This window comes from Megascapheus bottae, chromosome 2 (genome assembly GCF_031878675.1).
Source record: "Megascapheus bottae isolate mThoBot1 chromosome 2, mThoBot2.hap1, whole genome shotgun sequence".
NCBI classification, from domain to species: Eukaryota; Metazoa; Chordata; class Mammalia; order Rodentia; family Geomyidae; genus Megascapheus; species Megascapheus bottae.
Window position 1 is genome coordinate 29,201,199 of NC_143510.1, and position 22,311 is coordinate 29,223,509.

The 22,311-nt window shown below is 37.5% G+C and overlaps 1 protein-coding gene across 3 annotated transcripts in view; it reads right to left on the bottom strand.

Annotated features, from left to right (window-relative positions):
- The window catches only part of Fhit (fragile histidine triad diadenosine triphosphatase), a 1,032,375-nt gene that overhangs the window by 788,206 nt on the left and 221,858 nt on the right, over positions 1-22,311 (bottom strand). The window contains exon 1 of one of the 3 annotated variants that reach the window (XM_090323245.1): positions 15,659-15,799. The exons of the other annotated variants lie outside the window; for them this stretch is intronic. The gene's annotated coding sequence lies outside the window, so the exon portion shown is untranslated. Of the gene's footprint in view, positions 1-15,658; positions 15,800-22,311 lie in introns of those variants that run through there. 3 annotated transcript variants of the gene reach the window in all.

Consider the following 22,311-nt stretch of genomic DNA (forward strand, 5'->3'; position numbering starts at 1 on the left):
CCTTACTTGCTTATATAATAGAATGAAAAATAACCATCTGCAAAGGAGATGGACAAATGGCCAATAAATATAAGAAAAGCATATTTACTCATTGGAGATATACAAACTCTACAGTAAAATCTACCTCACATCCCCAGAAATGGCTACAATCAAAAGATTATAACAAGTACTTCCTAGGACATAGAGAAATATTGTCTCCCACTGTGGACATGGGCTTCATATGTATCTGTGTATGATGTGTGTTTGTGAACACACAAAATAATTACATACAAATGTTTGTAGCGGCATTATTTAGAAGCCAAAAGAGGAAGAAAGCTCTATCTACTGATGCATGAAAAAGTATGTAGTACATGCATACAATGGGATATTATTTAACCTTTAAAAGCAAGGAAGTATTGATACATGTATGGGGCAATGTAAATAAACTTTGAAACATTATGCTATGTGAATGAAGCTAGTCACAAAAAATTATATACTAGATCTTCCCAGTTATATGAAATATGAGAGCCCACAGATCCCTACAGAGAGAAAGAATATTGGCAATGACTAAGAGTTAGGAGAGAACCACAGATTTCCTTGGTTTATGACAATGTTCAGAAGTGAAGACAATGGCACAACTTGCACAGTTTTACAATTGTTTACATTAACAAGGAAACATAACAGTATATGCATTTCATCTCAATAAAAAACTGTTTATATGTAAAAGGTAGCCTATTCTGACTCTCATAGCGATCATCATAAGCCATTCAGGATGATAATATTTTAAAAGTAATCATTCTTGGAAAAGTCAAAGAAAAAGAGGTTTATACAAATGTAAATACCTATCATTTTTAAAGCCTCAGCAAGCATTAAGAAAATTGGAAAACATTTCCAAATAAATTTCCTCAGGCTTCTTGGCTGTTTTGTATCAAGGAATGGTAGACAAAGATATAGCAGGAACACATAAAAGCTACTCAGAGACCTCTTGAGGTTAACAGCATGCAACATATTGCCACTGCTCCAGCCTGGCTGGAAATATTATTTATGCCATCCTCTCACAGCTGTATCAGTCTCCCATTAAACATTCAGAGCCTCCTTGTTAATAAACTACATTATGAGCCAGATGCATTGTCGCAATAAACTGCATTGTCCAAAATGCTGCCCTATTATTACAGAAAATGCAGAATATAATTAGTTTCCCTTTTTTCATAAACCACAGCTTCCAAAAATGGTGCCAAATTATAAAGCCTTAATTAATAAACAAGAGTTGGGCCATGACCGGTTATACTTATCTGAGTTTTCTATTGTTAGGAAAGGGCACTGTTCAAATCCCGTTTACAAATATCTAAATTCTGGCTAGCCTACATGAAGACAATCTATACAGAAAGCCTGAGAATTCTGTGGTGCTAAGCGCATTGTGTTGGTACATCAACAATAGCAAGCGATTAACTGCTGGGACATAAACCTTCCTGAGAAATGTTCTGAGCAGGATGATGATAACATTGTATTTCAGCTGTATTATATAGTACAATTCTCCTATTTGTTCATATGCATTTCCTATTTAATAGATGGAGGAGTCAGGGTGGCTTTTCATTTCTCCAGGAAGCCTTAAATGTGACAAAAGGGAAAAAAAAGTGAGCTGGCAAAAAAGTAAAAAAGAGCTGGGAGTGAGGTTACAGCATGACTGAGTGTAAGTACACTGTTCCTTGATGCATTTCCAGCTGCTTTTTATTGATTTTTTCTTCTACCCCAACCCCAAAGGAAAGCCATTTATATAAGCCATGAACATTGAACTAATATTTGGGACTATAATATTGAGCAGCCCGGTTTATGAGCCTCTGCTAAAGGAGTATTTGCATTAAAACCGCACTCACCTGATTAAAATCCATCAACTCTGCCATCTTGAAAATTACATAGCACCTGCTACACACAGCAGTGGTCCTCTGTATACCAAGACAGACAGTAATCAGAGGGCAGCAATGAGTCACACAGGGGGAGAAGAGAAAGAGGGAAGATACAAAATAAGGATTTTAAAGCAGATGGTCTTAAAGATGGCCAGTGCTCAAATCTGGATACAATTCTAACTCTGTTCCAAAAACAGAGATGTAAGAACATGAAAATTCTGTCAGCAAAGTCTGTATTATGGCTGATAGGGCCAGGAATAAAGGGTGACTGAAATATAGTGTTAGAGTTCCACCAAGTATAACTGGTCCATCAATGGAATAAATAAAGCATCTTGCAGGAAACCCAGAAAGTGGTCTTGTGTCAACCAATGCTCAGGCCCAAGCCTGGAAACTTAAGCAGCCAGAATAAGCTATCTCACTTAGATCACTTACATCAATTTCCATCAGCTCTCAGCACAGAGTGTAGGCTTACAGTTTTGTTCCTGCCAAGACCTGTTCTAGTATGACCACAAAGACAATATTTGAATCAGTGAATGGGCTAAAAGAGGCCATTTTGATATATGTGACAAGGAGCTACCCATAAGACATAAAGCAATGTGATCCTGGCCAAATCTTTCTTGTCTTGAGCTCAGAGTGGCAGCAGATAATAAATACCTGAAAAGAGGACCAGGAGAATAAAACCTCCAAAGCAGGATTTCCCACCTCAGCATGGCTGACATTTGAACCAAGATGGCTCTATAGAGACTTTCCTCTGTATTGTATAATGTTTTCAGTGTCCTTGGCAACTATTCACTAGACAGAAATGCAACATTTGCCCACCCTCAGTTACAATTGCCAAAATGTCTACAGACATTAGCAAATGTTCCCAGTGGATAAAATTACCACCCATTGCAAACTTCTAATGTCTCTTCTAGAATTTAGCTTCCAGGCTACCACACCAAAGCTACCAATACAACCAAGCTGTGGCATTTTATAGTATAGCTAAGATGTGGAATCAACTCAGATGCCCCTCAGTGGATGATGGTATCAAGAAAATATGCTTCAATCAGAAAAAAAATGGCATTGCCCTACTCATAAGGAAATGGAAAAACTTGGGAAAAATTATATTAAGTGAAGTAAGCTAGACCCCAAGAAACATAGGCTGCATGTTTTCCCTCATTTGTAATAAGTAGAATGTGCTTATAAATCTACAAGTAAATATACTGGACAGTAAAAGACAAATAATTAAACTTGGACATAATTAAACAGCACTCTAAACATTTTCACAGAGAACAAAGGAGCATAGTCACAGGAAATAATCAGAAGGGCTCAATAGTTACGTCCATATGCTTATCAAAATGAACTCTAAAAATGGAAACAAGATAGTTTTTATTTTACTTTTGGGATCTTTTTTCTGTTTTCCACATTTTGTCACTATTTTTTATTTCTGTGCTCTTTGTCTTGTATAGAAATTTATCTGATTTGAAGAGGGGTGGAGGAAGCGAGAAATGGGGGGGGGGGCAATGGTGACCAAGTCAGCAGTGGTTCTCAATAGACACTATGTTGAAAATTAACTGTACAACTTGTGGAGGAAGAGGGCTAGGATGGAAAAATTATGAGAAAATGAGGGAAGAAGTGACACTGTTCAAAAAGAAAAAGTACTCAATACCTGACTTACGTAACCCCTCTGTATATCACCTTATAAAAAAAATTAAAAACAATTCCAGGAGTGGAATTGATAAATCACATATTCCCATGCTGACTTTATACATCAAGAATATATAAACCCATATACATGAGATACAGAGAGATATTAGAGGACAATACAAAGTTATTCTCATTTAATACAGTAAATTTTAGTCATTTTGATTGATTTAAGTTGTTTACTTCTGGTTTTTTTATTGCTAGGTAGGAAAAGTCTCAGACTGAAAAGAATACATTAAGAGATGATTTAGCCTAAGATCTTAAGCCAAAATAGCTCTGAAAGGACACTATGAAATCTTCAATTTGGATTCTGACTCTTGCTTGCTATGTGACCCTTGACCATTTTCTAATTTCTCCAGTCAGTTAGCTCTTTCCTGTGGAAAGTAGAAGATATATTCTGGAGATGAACTCTGTCAGACAATCATGAGGCCTTACATAAAAGACAAGTGCTGAAAACAGTAATTATTATCATTGCATTGATACTGCTACCTCCCTGTTTCATAATGGCTGGATCATTTAAAAAGGGTGGTAAGCAAGTGGCACTGTGGCTCAAGTGGTAGAGTGCTAGCCTTGAGTTGAAGAGCTCAGGGACAGTGCCTAGGCCCAGAGTTCAAGCTCCATGACTGACCCCCTCCAAAAGAAAAGGGTGGTAAGCAAGCATAGCCTAAAATTCACCATTTTTAGTTCACTTTCCAGTGATATGCATATTTTACACATCACTGTCTATCTCCAGAATGCCTAGTATTTCCCTCACTAAAATTCCTCATCCACCTCTACTAGAGAGCTACTGTTTTACACCAGTCTGTGATCCAACAAAATCACATCTGTGGAAATGAAAACAAGCTTTTGCAAATAGAGCTGAAGACAACTTGAATTTGAACTACTAGAAATGGAAGAGAAACAGTGCTTAAAAGTGGCCAGTTGGGGTTAAGTTCCCAAGTGTAATATCTACTAAGTAACTACTAGAAATAATATTTGAAGGGATTCATTGTGGGAATCATTGAAGGGAATTCATTGAAGGGATTCATTGGAGAGTTGTTTGTTTGCTTTAGGTGAATGCCTCCCATCACCCCAAGCCTGTCCTCCTCTACAATACTCACTGTGTTGTGTCCACTTATTTCTGATCTTCTCTTCTTATAAATTAAGTTGAAGTGGTTGGTAGGGAGGAACTGGTGTGAGCTATCAGCACTCAGCCCAATCATCTCCCAGCAAGTGATCTGACAGAAGGTTACAGGAAAAGACGCCCTGAAGCAGACTCTCCAGGAAACTGTGGAAGTCAATTCTGCCGCACTGCCAGTGGGACATTTTCTTCTCAGACTCCACTGTTGGTATGCTTGGTACGTCTGTCACCAGCTGTCTAGGCATATTGACTTTATATCATTCTCATCAGATTGATGCTCAGACTTGCCTTGGGTCACTTTGCCTGGAAGGCTTTTTCTTTCCCCACTTCTCCATTCACTAGAACCTAATGAAATGTAATGTCCTTTAAAGAGCCCTTTGTGTAGTTCCCCAAAAGCAAGAGTACAGACTGTGACAAAATGCAGGTGGGGGGTTGCGGTGAGGGGAGCCTGAATTTTTGTTTTAAAAGAAGAGACATAATGTATGACAATGTCTTCAAAGTCTGAGAATAAGTAAGTATGTATACATATCTAAACCTTTTCCCTTGCGACAGCAAGTTAGGAAGCTATATATGTTTAGAAGATCCTTTGTATAGTCTGATATGTAAGTGAACTTGATCTAGATTAGCCTGGCATTGATATTGACCAACTGTGTAACTTCAGGCAAGTCACCAGGTTCTCCGTTCCTCATTTCTCTTTAAAAGTTGGGTGAAAGCATGGAGATCGCCCAAATCTTTGGAAGTATCAGATGAGTGAATGAATGCAAAATCCTTAAATGACGCTTCATCCATAGAGCTTTGGTGTGGATTACTAAGAATTTCTTCAAAAAGTTATTCTTTACTTTGAAAAAACCAATGGTTCAGCTTGTAAAACCTTTCTTTATCAGAGAACAATTTAGTAAAGAGAAAATGGGTTTCAAACCAGGATGATAGCCTGGCAAAATCAAAAGGGACATTGAGAAGTAGCCCCCATAGGAAGCAGGACAAGAGCATGTTATTCAGCTTTTCTGAAAGTCTATATTCTTTATTCCCATTGTCCATTTCTGATTAAACGGATCCCCCTGTAGCTGATAGCATTAACATATGTAAGTCCATCAAATGGTGGCTATTGTAGAAAGCTACCCTACTTTGTAAAATTAGTTACGCTTTTATGTCTCTCATAGACTAATGCTTTAACACTTCAATACCTGTAATAAAGTATTTGCCCCACAAGTAAAAAAAATGTGTTCATGGCCAGCAGGCTACAACGTAGTGTTCTGCTTAAAAAGAGTCATGGGTTTAATTGTGTACTAAGTTGACAGTGAGTCAACACTTTGCCTTTGGTTAAGGAAGCCAAGCAATGACTGTGAGCGTCAGTTCATAGTGTCCCCAAGTCAACAATGTGCCCAGCAAGAGGGTCTCTGGGGAGCAACAAGTTCTAATCTGTACATCATGTAGTTATGGTTGGAACCACAGGTTGGCAAACCCATCCATTTTAAGAGTAGTCCAAGAGAACAATAATCTTTGTTCTTGGGATTTACATAAGTAAGAAGCATCCTGTGACTACATGACTAGGATCAGATGTGTGTCATTTGGCCTTAAATCTTCATTTGTGAGAATATCCTCACTGATCTGTGGTCACTGATGTTCTACTGAAACAGCCAATCAGCTTCCTGGCCAAATGCCTCTCATTGATAAAAATCACTTTTTATCTTCTAATCAGTCAAGTTATAGTAATAATATTCTTTTTCTGACACTGCCTTGCCAACTGTTCTGACTGGTTACTACATGGGGCAAGCAGAGAAAGTTGTTTTGCCAGATAACAATACTATTGTTACAGATATCATTGTTGTTATTATTATTATTGTTGTTATTATTAAAGGGATGCAGCATAGGATGAGTCCTCTCTGGGGGGTCAGTCAATATATCCACTATTAATAACCAAACTCTGTGCTGAGCCCTGGGGATACAGGAGCAAATATTATACCCTTTATCTATTATACCTTCTATTATATCTATTTCAAATTATAAACAAACTAGGCTTTGTTTATAAACAACACAAAACATAAAATGTAGCAAGCATATTGTGTGGTATCATACAAAAATCCAAATTTCTGGTTTCTTTTTGAAAACACTGAAAATTCTGAGAGGAAGAAACACCTCCCTCCACATGCCAAGACCGCTAAGTTCCAAAACATAGCACCCACCTTCCAGCAGAGAGTAGGTCACTAGCTTCCCTAATTAAGAGCAAAGTCCTTCTAGCAATACACACATAATGGGACTGAGTGAAGGTATGTTGAAGACCAAGGCTGAAGCAAAGAAGGAAAAAGGAGACTTGGCACTCCTTTTCCTTTACAGGCTTTATTTGTCTCCCAGCTCAGCTTGCTTTGTTTGGCTGGACACAGAAAACCAGAAAACCCTAGAGGGAAGTTCTCATTCCAACTTGCTCTTTGCACAGCTAATTATTTGGGGCTCCCAGAAGGTTGGAAAAAGCAATGGCTTCCTCAGCAGTGGCAGTTAGACTAGCTTAGCTCCCTTTTTGTGCCCTGGGGGTCAGAACCCAAGAAAGGGGAGCTATTTGTTTTGGCCTTAAACTAAATCTGCCCAGAGACACAGACAGATGTTCTGACCTGAAACCAGGAAAGCTACTATTTCAATGCCTAGTAAAGTTCCCGTCCCTTGGCTTAACCAGAAGGCTACAAACCAAAGCCATGTTTTCCTCCAATATAAACAGTTGGATTTTCTCTTTTGCAGCCAGAAAGCAATGCTTAGGAAAATGGATATTATTATATGTCCCTCTTTTAAAATGAGACATATCATATTCCCTAGGCAGATAGAGATGAGTAAAGGAGATATTAAGGAAGCATCTATGTGATCTCCCAAAGAAGAGAAATAGGAGAGGAATGTTGACTTTCTATAGTTGTGAATCCAATAATGTTGGAATCTTTCAGTAATTTCAGAGAGATCTTTCTCCCAGAGGCCATCCACCCCAAATAATTTCTATTATAACACTTCTCATTTTAAACAGACGCTAATGAACACCTATCTAGCCCAACACAGAAATAAATGCATACAATTGGTCACCACAGGCCATATGAATCCCCTTTTTACATGAACATATTTTTATTTTAGAAGTCCTAACAAAGATTTGTCTGGAATCCTTTTTTTTTTTTTTTTTTTTTGCCAGTCCTGGACTTGAGCTCAGGGCCTGAGCACTGTCCTTGGATTTTCTCAAGGCTAGAGCTCTACCACTTGAGCCTCAGCACCACTTCTGGCTTTTTTCTATGTATGTGGTACCGAGGAATCGAACCCGGGTCTGCATGCATGCTAGGCAAGCACTTTAACCACTAGGCCAAACTCCCGGCCCCCTGGAATCCTTCTTATCTAGCTAAATCCCTCATTGTTGAGTAAAGTCTGCTTTCTGGTTCCATTCATGATGATTTTTTATGTCTCAAACATGCCTTACAGGTTTACTGGGTAATTATGTATGACATGATCATATGTACGATTATGGTTTGACAAAGTAGAGTTAAGATACAGCTGGACACATGATTTAGATCTACAACCCACATACATCAAGAGAACTTCAGGAAGTGGAGCTGTGGTTCCAAGTGGTAGGCGGAGCTCTAGCCTTGAGCTGAAGAGCTCAGTAAGGGACAGCGCCCAGGCCCAGAGTTCAAGCCCCATGACCAAAAGAAAAAACAAGTTCATTTGGATTCAGATGAGTGCTTTAGGTGGTAAAGAGAGTCAGACATATTTTAATAGCATTTACTATAAGACTAGTCCAATGTCCCATGTTATCTTGTTGGCCCAAGACTGGTACTTAATATAATTCCTGGTTCTGTGAAGCTGAGTAAAGACATTTTCAAAGACAAAACCAAAAGAGAACTTGATCATGTCTATACTTCCTCATGCCCAGTAGGGATCACAATCACTACAACTAAGCACTATCAAGACAGATGGCAACAAGTAGGATTACAGTTGAAGATGGAAAAATGTTGAATTTCTACTCTAGTATCATTATTTTTAATCAAAATATTTGGGGTAATTAAAACAATAGGTCTATTAGCTATGCCACAATGGCAGCTCTTGTGGTCATAAATCTTTGCTATTACCCAAAGCTGGCATGAGGGGCTCCTTCCACAGGAGAGAAAGCAGCAAAAGACGAATGTTCTCTTCATTTCCCCCAAAGGGAGTTAAGCAATGAGTAATAAAATGATATAAATTATTCACAATGCTCACGAGAAGTTTATGATTCAAAGTTTGGGAGAAGGAAGGGGTTAGAATAGGAAACAGAATTCTATCTAAATATGTTTCTTTAGAAAATAAAGGATGCATCTCTGACACAGTGTGTTGGAAGTTAAAGAAACAGCCCTGGATCCTCTCCACAGTGGGTTATTCTTTCCTTGAATGTGTTAGGACTATTAGTTTTGGCAATCATCACCTGAGAAAAACTGAGTTGTTGCCAATTAGTTACTGTGGACTATTATGCAAATGGAAAAAGGGAGTCAGAGAGGGTACTGCAAAGTTCTGAGGGAAGATGAAATAAAGGAAGGAAACAAAAGATTGCTTGCTGGTACAAAGAAAAGAAAAGAAAACATTTTTGTTTATGGTGGTTGTTTTGAGTTTCATTTGGGGGCATAAGAAAGAAACACCAAGAATTGGAACAAGATGGTGCCTGAGTTACATCCTTCAGCAACTTTCCTCACAGATACACCAAACAGCACATTTGTCTTCATATCACACTTCCCCTAGAAGAGGATATGAGGGCTGGCAGCCCAATCGATTTTATAATACCAGAATCTCCCTATGAGTTGGTTGACATAGGTGGAGCAGAGCACCAGGTACAACAGGATGGAGCCTGGTGACTGAGAGCCTGGAAAGTGCAGCTGTGGCAGATGGGACCCCCCCATGGCCAGAGTGGCTAGCTGTGCCATGGAAACCCTTTACATCATGAAACTGCACTATCCATACATACCACAGGATCCACTCCCTGTGGCCTCACATACACACTCAAAACAGAAGAGTCCCGATGACCAGCAAAGTCCTACCATGAGTCACATGTACATTTTAGAAATCTCACCATGGACCAAAGTGACATGATCAGAGAAGCTTAACAAACCCAGAGCCTAGCACTGTATGGAAATCACACAGGTCCAGAGAATATCAGCCTGTTCATTGTCAGGGGCTTATGAGACTTGGTAGAAGCCAGAGGGTGAGTGGGGAATCAAACCAAAGTCAAGAAGGAGGTTTGAAGCCTGGTCACTGGGGGCTAGATATTCTCCCACGGAGCTAGATCTCTAAAGCGGACAGCCTGGCCTGGCCTAAAGAGTTAAGACTTAGGAAACAGACAAACTGCCAACCAAAGAATGAATGTCTTCATTCCCAATAAAGAAAATACTGGTTACTCATTTTAGGGGTTTTGTTATCTTGTCATGGGGTTTTTTTCATATATTTTTTATTGTAATTAATAGAAGGGTTACATGATATTTGCCAGATAGATGGTGCATTAATTCCCATACATTGATACCCTTTCACATACCTTGGTCCCCATTTCCCTCCCCCCGTCCCCCTCCCCTCATCTTGTTTTCCCCGTTCCCTATCCAATTTCAAATAACCAAATACAAATATAGCCGATATATCAGGTAACAAAGTGAGATACTGTAACAATGTGAGATAACCAAGGGACAGCAAAAGAGATGAGCGATAACATAATCCCTTAAGAACAACAATCATTCACTGTATGGCTTATGTTTCTATATCCTAGAGATCCTTTCATTTAGCATCCTACTATATGGCCTTCTGTATCAAGGTTTTGCTCTATTGCAAATCTCTGCTAGGAGAGCCCAAGGTTTCTACTGACTATGACAAATGAGGGAAACCATTGAGCCTAAGTTCCTTTGAGTCTGGCTTACTTCACTTAATATGATCTTTTCTAAGTCTTTCCATTTCCTAACAAATGGGGCTATGTCATTCTTTCTGACAGCAGCATAGAATTCCATTGTGTACAAATACCACATCTTGTTGATCCTCTCATCAACTGAGGGACATCTAGGTTGGTTCCATATCTTTGCTATGGTAAATGGTGCTGCAATGAACATCATTGTGCTAGTGGATTTAGTATGCCCTAGTTTCTGGACCATTGGGTAAATGCCAAGTAGTGGAATTACTGGGTCATAGGGGAGCTCTATGTTTAGTCTTTTGAGGAACTGCCATACTGCTTTCCATAGTGGTTGAATGAGTTTGCACTCCCACCAACAGTGTAGTAGTGATCCCTCCTGGCCACATTCCCTCCAGCATCTGTTGCTATTAGTTTTTTTGATCCTGGCCATTCTAACTGGAGTGAGGTGGAATCTTAGAGTTCTTTTGATTTGCATTTCTTTTATGACCAGAGATGTTGAGCATTTCTTCATGTGTCTATGGGCCATTTTTGTTTCTTCTTCAGAGAAGACTCTCTTTTAAGTCTTTGGTCCATCTTTTAATGGGATGGTTATTACTTTGGAGATTAGTTTTGGATTGATTCAATTTTTTGAGCTGTTGATATATTTTAGATATGAGGCCTTTGTCTGTTGTATGGTTGGTGAAGATCTTCTCCCACTCTCTAGGCTTCCTAATTAGTTTACTAGCTATGTTCTTTGCCATACAAAAGCTCTGCAGTTTAATGCAGTCCCACTTATTCAGCCATTCTCTGATTTGTTGTGATTCTTGGTCCTTATTAAGAAAGTTTCGACCTGTGCCAAGGAGGTCTAAGGAGGTCTAGTGTATCTCCTATTCCTTCTTGTAGACCAATGGAATAGAACTGAACAGCCAGATAGTAAACCACAGACCTATGGCCACCTAATCTTTGACAAGGGAGCCAAAAAAAATAGAATGGAAGAAAGCCTCTTCAACAAGTGGTGCTGGCAGAACTGGTTAAGCACATGCAGAAAACTAAAGTTGTCTCCTACTTTGTCACCCTGTACTAGAATTAACTCCAAATGGATCAAAGACCTGGAGGTCTGAAAACTTTACAAGAAGGAATAGTCATGGGGGTTTTTAATTCTTTTTCTCTCTTCCTAATTTTTGCAGTCATTTTATGTAAACAAAAACTGACTTTAATATTCATTTTCAGCTATTTCTTTTTGATCCTCCTCCTTTTGCCTGCCCCAGTTCTATTTTCCTTCTGCACACAAGTAGATTAGTTTTCTCTCTTTTTCTTCTTCTTGCCCCACTAACTTCTTAATTGTCATTATTTTGGGCACATTTTTAGTAGTTTACCAGATTGCTTTTTATTCTTTCTCTTTTGTTTCACACTATATCTATACCTGGATCATTTCTCTCAATTGACTTCTCTCTCATTGCTCCCTTGTATTTACTTCAGCTGCTTACTCTTCCATCATTATTTCATTACCCATCTTGAAGAATTCATTTGTATTGCCTACCTTATCTTTTCCCATTACTATCCTTGTTAACTAATCTCTAGCTAGCTCATAAATTATCTTTGCCCTTTTATTCCTCTGAAGAGCTGGAACACAATTAGTGTTTTTCTTAAGGATGGATTAATGTATTTGCATAGTGGGTGTATCTATTTACTTTGCCTCTGAAACTAGTATTCTCCCTGAGTGTACTAGAGACTAGACTGACTACAATAAGTGAATTTTTAACTTCTGAGCACCCCTCAGAAAATAAAATAAACCACACCCAGGGACTACCTCATATTGTGTAAACAATATGAATACTTCTGAAATGACACATGAGATTAAAGTTTCCAGCTAAAAACATAGTCTCAGATAACAGACCCTAAAGTAGAAACACATATAATACGAAAAAGGCAATATGTCTACTCAAAAACTTAGTTCTATAACAAAGGACAGAAACAGTACTAATGTGAAAGAAATCTCAATGCACTAAAAAGGACAATGAGAAAAAAAATGATCAATTCAAGAAGTAATCTACCCACTACCTGACAAATGTAACTATAACCCCTCGATATATTATCCCAATAAAATACAATTTAAAAAATCAGTTAAAATGATGTTTGAATAACTAATTGGGTTTTTAATGCAAATAAACAGCTGAATAAACTCAGATGATTTAAGTGAACAGTTGAATGAAATAAGGACAATGATGAATATGAAAGAAAAATTCAAAAAAGATATGAAAGATCCTGAAAAATAATGATACTGATATACTGAAAATGAAAATCTCAATAACTCAAGTATAACAAAATGAAAATTAAGAACTGAGGAAAAAGAAAATCAGAACACTCAGATAAAGACATACAAAAATCTAAGGGTCTGGGAGTGTGGCCTAGTGGTGGAGTGCTTGTGTATCATGTACGAAGGCTTGGATTTGATTCCTCAGTACTATATAAATAGAAAAAAAGCCAGAAGTAGTGCTGTGGCTCAAGTGATAGAGCCCTAGCCTTGAGAAAACTCAAGGACAATTCTTAGTCCCACAGTTCGAGCCCCATGACTGGTCCAAAAACAATATCTAAGAAAGTACAAAAAGAAAATGTAATTCCCCTGGGACACAATTAGAAAACCAAATTTATATGTCATAGGTATGAAAAAAGGAGAAATGGTGTGATCTAAAAGCACGCACAACAAAACAATTGCTTAAATTTCCCCCACCTAGAGAAAAAAGATTAATTAGGTAGTACAACGGGCTTTTAGAACACCAAAAAGATCTGATCCAAAGAAGCTTCCCCAAGGCATATTATAATAAAAACACTAAGAGAACAGAACAAAGAAAGATAATAAAGCACAAGAGAAGGATAAGTCATGCATAAAGGCAAACCCATCAAACTAACAGCAGAATGTTCAGCAGAATTCTGAGAGCAAGTAAGGTACAAAATGATATATTCAAAGCCCTGAAGAAAAAGTGTTAACTTATTTTACTGTGAACAGAAAAATCTATGCTTTGTAATTGAAAGACAAGCAGAAAAATGCTCATGATAAATAAAAACTAAAAGAATTCATAAGATACTTTAAAGGAATGTTACACAGAAAAGAGAAACACAACCAAGAAAATACAGGGAAGAATAAAATCAATAGATGAGCAAATAGGCAAAGTAGCATTAGGAAAAAAGAAAACAGCACAAAAATATAACAAAATTATACATACTGTTGAATAATAATACTGCATGTTAATGATCAGTTATATAATAAAAACACATAGGCCAAGGGTTAGAATTAAAAATTAAAAAGAACAGACAAGTTGGTATGTGCAGGAAACAAATACCATTGGCAAATACAAGTAAAGTTAAGAGTTATAATATAAATACAGATTTTTCTAGTCAAATGTAGCCTAAATGCAAACAAGTAGCTATACTAATATTTGACAAATGAGACTCAAATAAAAATTAGTCAAAAGGGACAAAGAAGTTCATTTTGTATTGATCAAGGGAAGAGTCCACTAACTAGTAGATAACATTTCTAAACACATATATACCAAACGGTAGCACATTCAATTTCATTAAAAAAATAAAAACTAGACATAAAAGCACATATATACACCAACCCAATAATAGTATATAATATTAATGACCCATTCTCACCAACATATAGATCATTCAGACCCAAAATAACCAAGAGAAAAACTTCACAACTAAGCAACACTAAAATGACCAAATGGACATTTTCAGAACATTTCATCCAATAGTTGTACAACAGACATTCTTCTCAGAAATCCATAGAACAAGCCAGGTGAGCTGGTGACTCACACCTGTAATCCTAGTTACTCAGAATGCTGAGATCTGAGGATCAAGGTTGAAAGCCAGCTGGGCACAAAAGGGTCTAAGACTCTTATCTCCAATTAACCTCTAGAAAACAGGAAGTGGGGATTGGATCAAAGGTAGGGCAGTAGCCTTGAGTGGAAGAGCTCAGGGACAGCGCCCAGGTTGATTTCAAGTTCCATGACCCACAAAAAGAAAAGAAAAGAAATCCACAGAACTTTCTCCAAAACAACAAAATAAATCTTAACTAATACAAGAAAATTGAAATTAACGTCTGTATTGTATCACGTGAAAATGGAATAAGGCTAGAAATCAACAATAAAAGAAACAACAAAATCCATTAAAACACATGGAGAATGCACTGTTGAGTGACTAGTGAGTCACTAAAGAAATGAGGTAAAACAAAATAGAAACACTTTAATATTTGCTATATAGAACAGAGATGTGCAAAATAGGTGTGCGTCTACAACCATTTTTCTAGCAGCCTTATTCATAATAACTAATCCATGAAATCAATGGATGGGTAAGAAAGAATGCATACATATACAAAGGAATATTATTTAGCCATTATTCCATGTCATTTGGAAAGATGGTTGGAACTAGAGATCATAATGTTATGAAAGATGTCAAGCTCAAAAAGCCAAACATATTTTTGCCCATATGCAAAATATTATACTTAAAATTTAATAATAACAACATTGAGGAATAAAAATAAAAGAGAAATTGTCTAGTAAAAGAAGGAAGGAAATGGGCAGGAGAAAGGAGGGGATGCTTTAATTTGAGCATGCTGGCAGTTCACTCTGTGTGCGTGTGTGTAGACAGTATGACAAAATCCACTGAATGTTACTTGAAAGAGTTGGGAGGGAGGGAACTTGGACTTAAGAGAGCATAATAGAAGGGGCAAACTTGATTGAAGTGTATTGTATGCATCTATGGAAATAACACAATAAAACCATCTTATATACTTCGATAATATCAATAAGAAAAGACACCAATAGGAAGATATGGAAATGGGAAAAAAACAAGAGCTGTGACTTGGGCTGATAGATGGCTTTCTGTCACAGTTTCTAAGAAATACAAGTAAGGGAGTCCGGTTACTTTCAAATTTTATTATTTTGCCAAAATGGGCTTTCTTGACTATCACAAAACAACCCATGTACATCCAGTATTCGTAAACACAGAAACACACTTGCTGACTCTTCCAGGCATGGGAACTGAACCAGCACTAGAAACAACAACCTTCATGAGCAGCAACCCCTTCATGAGCAGGTTTCGGCTTACCTGTTTTGTTTTATATCCTTGTAAAGTGGAAGCAGCTATTTTGTTCTTGGGAGCTGTGAGAGATCATGCCTTGCTTTCCTCTACTCTGTGAGCATTGTCACATGTGCACAAAATGCCTTTCCTCCCCTGGCCTGCAGCAGCGCCTTTTCCTGCCTGTCCACTTAAGACCCACCCCTCTTCTGATCTCAGTTGAGATATGGTTGCCTCTGGACACCACTGGAATGAGGAGATGAGTCAGATGTTGTTTCCTTGGGCTCCTAACATTGTCTAGAAGGCATGCAATGATAATTAGGTATTGTGCAAACTTTCTGAAGATAGGAATGGAATCTATCCTTCTTGCATTGCCAGACACATCATACTATCAGACACAAAATGCTTGATAAACAATCACTGAAGGAATAAAGAAATATAACAGTTAGTGCCCAAGTCCAAAAAGAAAAATAATCACACAAAATACCTTTCAATGTAATTAATCAACAAGGCATATCTTGAAATATTACATAGTACAGGGTAGCATAATGTAAAATCTTTATGAGTAACAAAATAGGTAGAGAAGGCAAGTATTATCTTTAGCTGTTGCGGTCATCAAATCATTCAGTGAATGTGACTCTTACACTGGGTTAGCTATTTTTCTAAACAATCCTGTAACATGACAATATTTTCTCTATTAACAAATGAGAAACTCAAGATTCAGAAGGATTAAGTAATTTTTCAATGTCACATACTTAGTAATCAGAAAAGCCAGGATCTGAATTACAAATTCAGAGGAAAGAAAGCTGAGTCCATAGAATAAACACATTCCAATATGAGAAGGAAATCCAGGGAAAGGCGTGTTCTAGGGATTAAACAAAAAATTCTGGTGGAATGTGAGAATGATAGGGAGATGTAAAAAGGCAATGATTTATGACTCTGTAGGTGAAGGTGATGGGTACCAGGCTGACAAGTTTGCTTCTTCCATGAGTATCAAGGAGGCATTAGAAGTATAAAAGAACGAACAGTAAAAGAAACATGGTGAGAAGTGAGATTTTTAAAAAGTTGTTAGGCAGTAGAACCTATGATTGTCCTGAACAATAAGAAGAAAATTTTCAGAAGTACTCATTGAAGAGGAAGTTTTCCTCTCTTTTATGTTTATGATTGTATTCTTATGACAAAAAAAAGTACCAAAAGAAAAAGTTCATTCACAGGCATTTGATTCTTAAGAATGGGTATTTTGATAGAGCCACATAAGCCTAATTTAATAAGGGAAAGAAGGGAGGCAAAAAACAACTAGTTTCTTTAAGAAAGGCAAATAGAAGATAGTAATAAAGTTGGCGAGGATGTCTGCTCATACAAGTACAAGAGGTCTTTCCATCTTCTTCACTGCCATAAATTTCCCCACCTCCAGGGGATTTCTGGTATGTTCACTCTTCCTGGGAGTAAAAGCTACTCTGAAGATAGAATTTATAGAAGATTCATTTCTGGAAACTTCTCCTTTTAGTAATATAAGAGAAGCTTGATGGGGCTTCTTTCTGTGTCTGTTAAATGCTTCAATACTCTCACCTTAAAAAATCTTTATAATAACTCTGGGCATTTGAATATGTCTACACATTGTCAACTGAGTCAAATGCCAACTATATAATGGCTGAGACAATGACTTGGGGGAATAGAGTCAAAAGAATAGATTGATGCCATCCTGTGGGAGTTGACAGTAGTAATCTTTAAATGCTGAGTTATTGTGGATCTAAAGGGGTAAGAAACTAAAGATGACTGAAGAGCTTTGTGTTAGTTTTCTGTAAGCATAATGAGATAATTACAATAATTGACTTATGTAAGGGAAAGGGTTTCAGTTGGCTTACAGTTTTAAACAGCTCAGTTTATGATGGGCTAGATGCCTTGCTTTTGAACCTGTGGAAAGGCAGCACATCATGGTGGGATTTTGAGGGGAAAGGGATATGTTCACCTCATGGCCAGGAACAAATGACAGGAGATAAAAATAGAGGTCTACAGTCCCTTCAAAGGCTCACCCCAGTGACTTGAAGAAAATGAAATAGTCTCTGACTCTTAAAAGTTCCATCACCTCCCAATGTCACTAAAACTGGGATTATATCTCAGGTCCATGTTCTTTTGATGGGGCAGTGAAGATCAAAATAGAGCAAGCTTGATATCAACATGGACAGAGACTGCCGCTGTCACTGACACTGATAACACTAGAGGGAAATGTTCTTGTTGGCGTGAATCATTTTAAACATAATGAATAAGGAGGAAAACAAAGATCTCTGGAAGATGATTGGAAGGTGAACCATATAGAACCAAAGAGCAAAATAAGCAAGAAATGCAATTTGGAGGTCGTTTCTCTAAAGATATAGCTGAGGTCAAATAAAATATGAACCCATTTTCAGGGTCTATAAAAAAGAGAAAAGGAGGGAAGGGAGAGTTACAGCAGACCTTAGGTAATACTTGCATTTACAGGACAGGCAGATGAAGATTAAGAAATGTGTTACATTAAGAGATAAAAATCTAAGTATGATGTAAGACAGGTATTATGCTCAGAACTTTTTAATACGTATTATTTTTTTTAAAATCAGGTATATTTCATCTATTTCATAGAAACTGAAGCTGAGATTTATCTTTTTCAAGCCCACACAACTACTGGGTGGCAGAGTGGGAAACATGTTAGACATAATCAGGCACTATTGACTTGAGCCATGCTATGTTCCTCCAAAAGTCTGTGATGCAGAGGTGAGCAGAGGGGAGAGTTTTAGCAGTGGACAGAACTCGATAAAGGATCCCATCTGAGGACTCATCTCAGTAGTTGTGAAGACCCAAATACTATGTGCTGCCTTGAAATCTGGGAAAAATCAGAAGGACTTTGGAAATGCCAAGAATTACAATTGCCCTTGTGGATAAAATCCTCTATCCAAACAACCTTCTTTATTATAGAAAACAGGCAAAGTTCATATTTATCCAATGGGTTTTAGTTTCCTGTCCATGGCTTTATCCTAGTCTTCCAACTACATCCTCCTACAAGAAAAGAGGTCATTTCACCTCTATTAAAGAAAAGTCTTCCGCCTATAGCCTCCCTCTGGTTGTTCACTTTGTTCCCAAAGTACAACTCTCATGTAGTTTTGTGTGGTATGCAGGGATTTCCCCTAGGCTGTATGTGTGAACTAATAAAGTCCTGTCAATCTCCCCTGTCCAGTAGCGGGGTGTCATGTGCTCAGCTATCTCTATAACCTTAGGGCAGAAACTTTTCCCTCTCCAACCAAGTATATAGATTAAAAAACTATATAAGATTCCAAAGTGTTCACTGTGAAAGTACCAAGGGTGAGATGCTTTCTTTAATAACTGTTAGTTTTATTATTGCTGGTAGCTGGTAGTGACCAGCTACTTTTTTATAATTTTATAAGAAGGAAACTGAATGACAGAGGTTAAATAACCACTTAGGAGGAGATAGTAGTAAATTCTTCTTTCACCTTCACATAGTATTCATCTGTAATGTTTTCCTTCTATGCTCTTCTCCAGAGGCTGTACAGGGATCACACATATCCATTAGAAGCCCTTGCAAACATTAAGGAAAAGGCAAAATGCCTAAGGGAAAATGAAGCAAAGGATATGAATATGCATTCTCCCTCCAAAGAAACAGAACAATAATGAGAAAACATATAGGCTGGTGAATCTGAGATTTAAAAACACATTTAACAAACATTTTTTGCTTTTAAAATGATGTTTTCTAAAATTTCAGAGACAACATAGATTTGTAATAAGAGGATATTTCATTCTGGTCTTCTCATAGACATACACAGTACAGTACACTTTGAACAAATCTTCCCTTTCGCCATTTCTTATTCCTCTCCTCTTCCTCCCCCTTTTCAAGAAGCACAAAATCAATTTCATTAAGCTCTATTCATATAGTCTTATATATTCTCTTCTTGACTTGACTCAAGTCACATGCTATAATCAGAGTGAAAATAATATATGAAAAAATATGCTCACATATAAATTTATTACGTATGTACACATGGAGCCAGAAACATGGCCTTGTGATAGAGTACTCCCCTAGCAAACATGAAGCCCTGGGTTTGAGGACTCAAACCCAGTACCTCAGAAAAAGCCAGAAGTGATGCTGTGGCTAAGTGGTAGAGTTCTAGGCTTGAGAAAGCTCAAGGAAAGTGCCCAGGCCCTGACTTTAAGCCCAAGGACTGGCAAATATATATATATATATATATCTGTGTGTGTGTGTGTGTGTGTGTGTGTGTGTGTGTATGATACATATGTAGATATATACACATGCATACATATGTAATATTTTTCCATCCTCTGTCCCTCAGTATCCCTCCTTTCCTTTCTTCTTCCTCACTAATTTCCCTAGAAACCATTTCTTTTAATCCTTCAGTTTAGCAGAGACTTAAAATACTTTTGAAAGTTGCTGAATATGACATTGTAAGGAATCAAAGACTCTAAAACAAATGAGATAAGCATAAATTTGTATCTTAACATTATTAATATTACAGTTTGATTCTTAGGATATATTTCAAAGAAACAACTTGTGAAATAATTCATAAAGGAATATATATGAGGATACCTATTGCTTTTTGTGAGGAATAAGTTAAATAAATTATGGAATTTATAGTCTGCAAACATGATGTTCTATATATTTTAAGATAACGATGTATATTTATCAACATAAAAAGATGTCATTAGGCTAAAAGCTAGACTGATTATAAAACTGGCATTTAGAATGTTGCACATATATAAATATGCAATTTTATAAATATTTTTGTACATACATGCCTAAAGAGACATTCCTGATTTTTATTTGTTTAGGCAGTAGTGGGTTTAGAGCTGAGGATTTTGTGTTTTCTAGGTAGTTGATTTCTCACTTGAGTCATTTCCACCACCATCCCAACCCTGGAAGAAAATTTTAAATTGGTATTGAGTGTTTAAATTTCAGGCAAGTCTTATTTTCTTCGTAACTGTACTCAGATCACATGCTAGAATCAGAGAGAGGACAAACTTTTTCATTTGTAAGGTAAAGAAAACATGAAGACAAATCAATACATCCCTCCAAAAGAGAAAGAATTACACTTCATATAGAAATGACACGAAACACACACCATGCTTTGATCTTGTACTAACTTTTGTTTCCAAAATAAATGTGAAATCTTAGAAAAAGGAGATTAGCTCACAGGTATACTGCAGCTAGCCATGAACAATGGGGAAAAGCAAAAGAAATCTAAAATGGAGGATACGATCTAAGAGAATACCACAATTAAAACTTTCCAGTTCACAAGTCCCCTTACCTCCCGACCCCCTCCTCTGCCAGTCCTGGGGCTTGAACTCAGGACTGTCTTTGATTTCTCAAGTCTAGAACTGTACTTTGAGCCATAGTAGCACTTCCAGCTTTTTCAGTGTATGCAGTACTGAGGAAATGCATGCTAAGCAGGCTCTCTACCACTGGGCCACATTCCCTGCCCCTACTTTTCAGTCTCTTGAAAGTGCATTTTTGACAAGTATTTAAACTGTTTTTGCCTGGCATCTCTGCCTGCATCTTGTGTTCGTCATAGTTCTAATCGCTTCTCTCCACAATCACTGTGCAGTCACCTTGTGTTCCAGGAAAGGCAGAACTAATCAATAACATCTTTATGACACAGGACTAAAACTACTCATAAGGAACAACAGAGCCTTGCAGGACAAATCACTCCCAAATGAGGATAATAATCTATAATAATCAGGATGACTCCTGGAGCATGGGAACCAGATTGCTCACTTCAATGCCTAGCACCAATAACAACTTCTCTGGAAACCAGGAGAACCTGAGGTATGACCAACCTGGCCATATCTATAATCCTGAATCTTATACCATGGATACCTTTCTTCCCTGCCACTAATTCTTCCTCTGCCTAATGCTCATGTTTATACTCAGAAGATGGCTAGCCATCTTCCATGGCATCATGCTACATGATGTCTTTAACATCCATAATTCTAACACAGTAAACTTTCCTGTCACTTTTACGACATTTGCATCATGCCTGAATTTTTCTGCTGTCAAATTCAAGGATCGAGGTTCACTGGCTTTCTAGTAACATCAATCATGCCCTCCATTTTCCATAAAAAGTTGAAGTTTCTGGGACCCTGTTAGGGTCCTGGGTACAAAGTTAAAACCTTAAGATACTGTGGCCAACAGGGAAATGTCAGCCCCTCTAGAGAAAAAAAAAAGAAAAAAAGAAGACTTGTTAGAAGTGAGAAGTGGCATTTCCAAACTCCTTGACAATGGCTAATGTTTGGCCTTTACTTCTCCAAATCCCATATTGGAGTTTTAACCTCCTGACAGCACAAGTATGCTGCTTCAGACCCCACTTGTGCCTTCTTGTTAAAATGCTTTGTGGAAAGTACACGTAATGTATATAGTCATTTCTCGAAACTTAGCTCTCTGAAAAATCTCCCAATTCTATCATCCAGAAGAGGTCAAAAAGTAGCAAAACTGACTTTGACCCTGAAACAAAGATACGTAATCTATTTATTCAGGGAAAAAATAACCAACATTACCTTATCACTTTAGAAGACTCAACTAGCGATGTCTGGATGTCTGGTTAGGCACATGTCAAGCTTCCGTCCTAATGCTTCTGACAGCTTTAAAAGAATAAGTCTGCACTGGCCTCTTAGGTCTTCAAGAA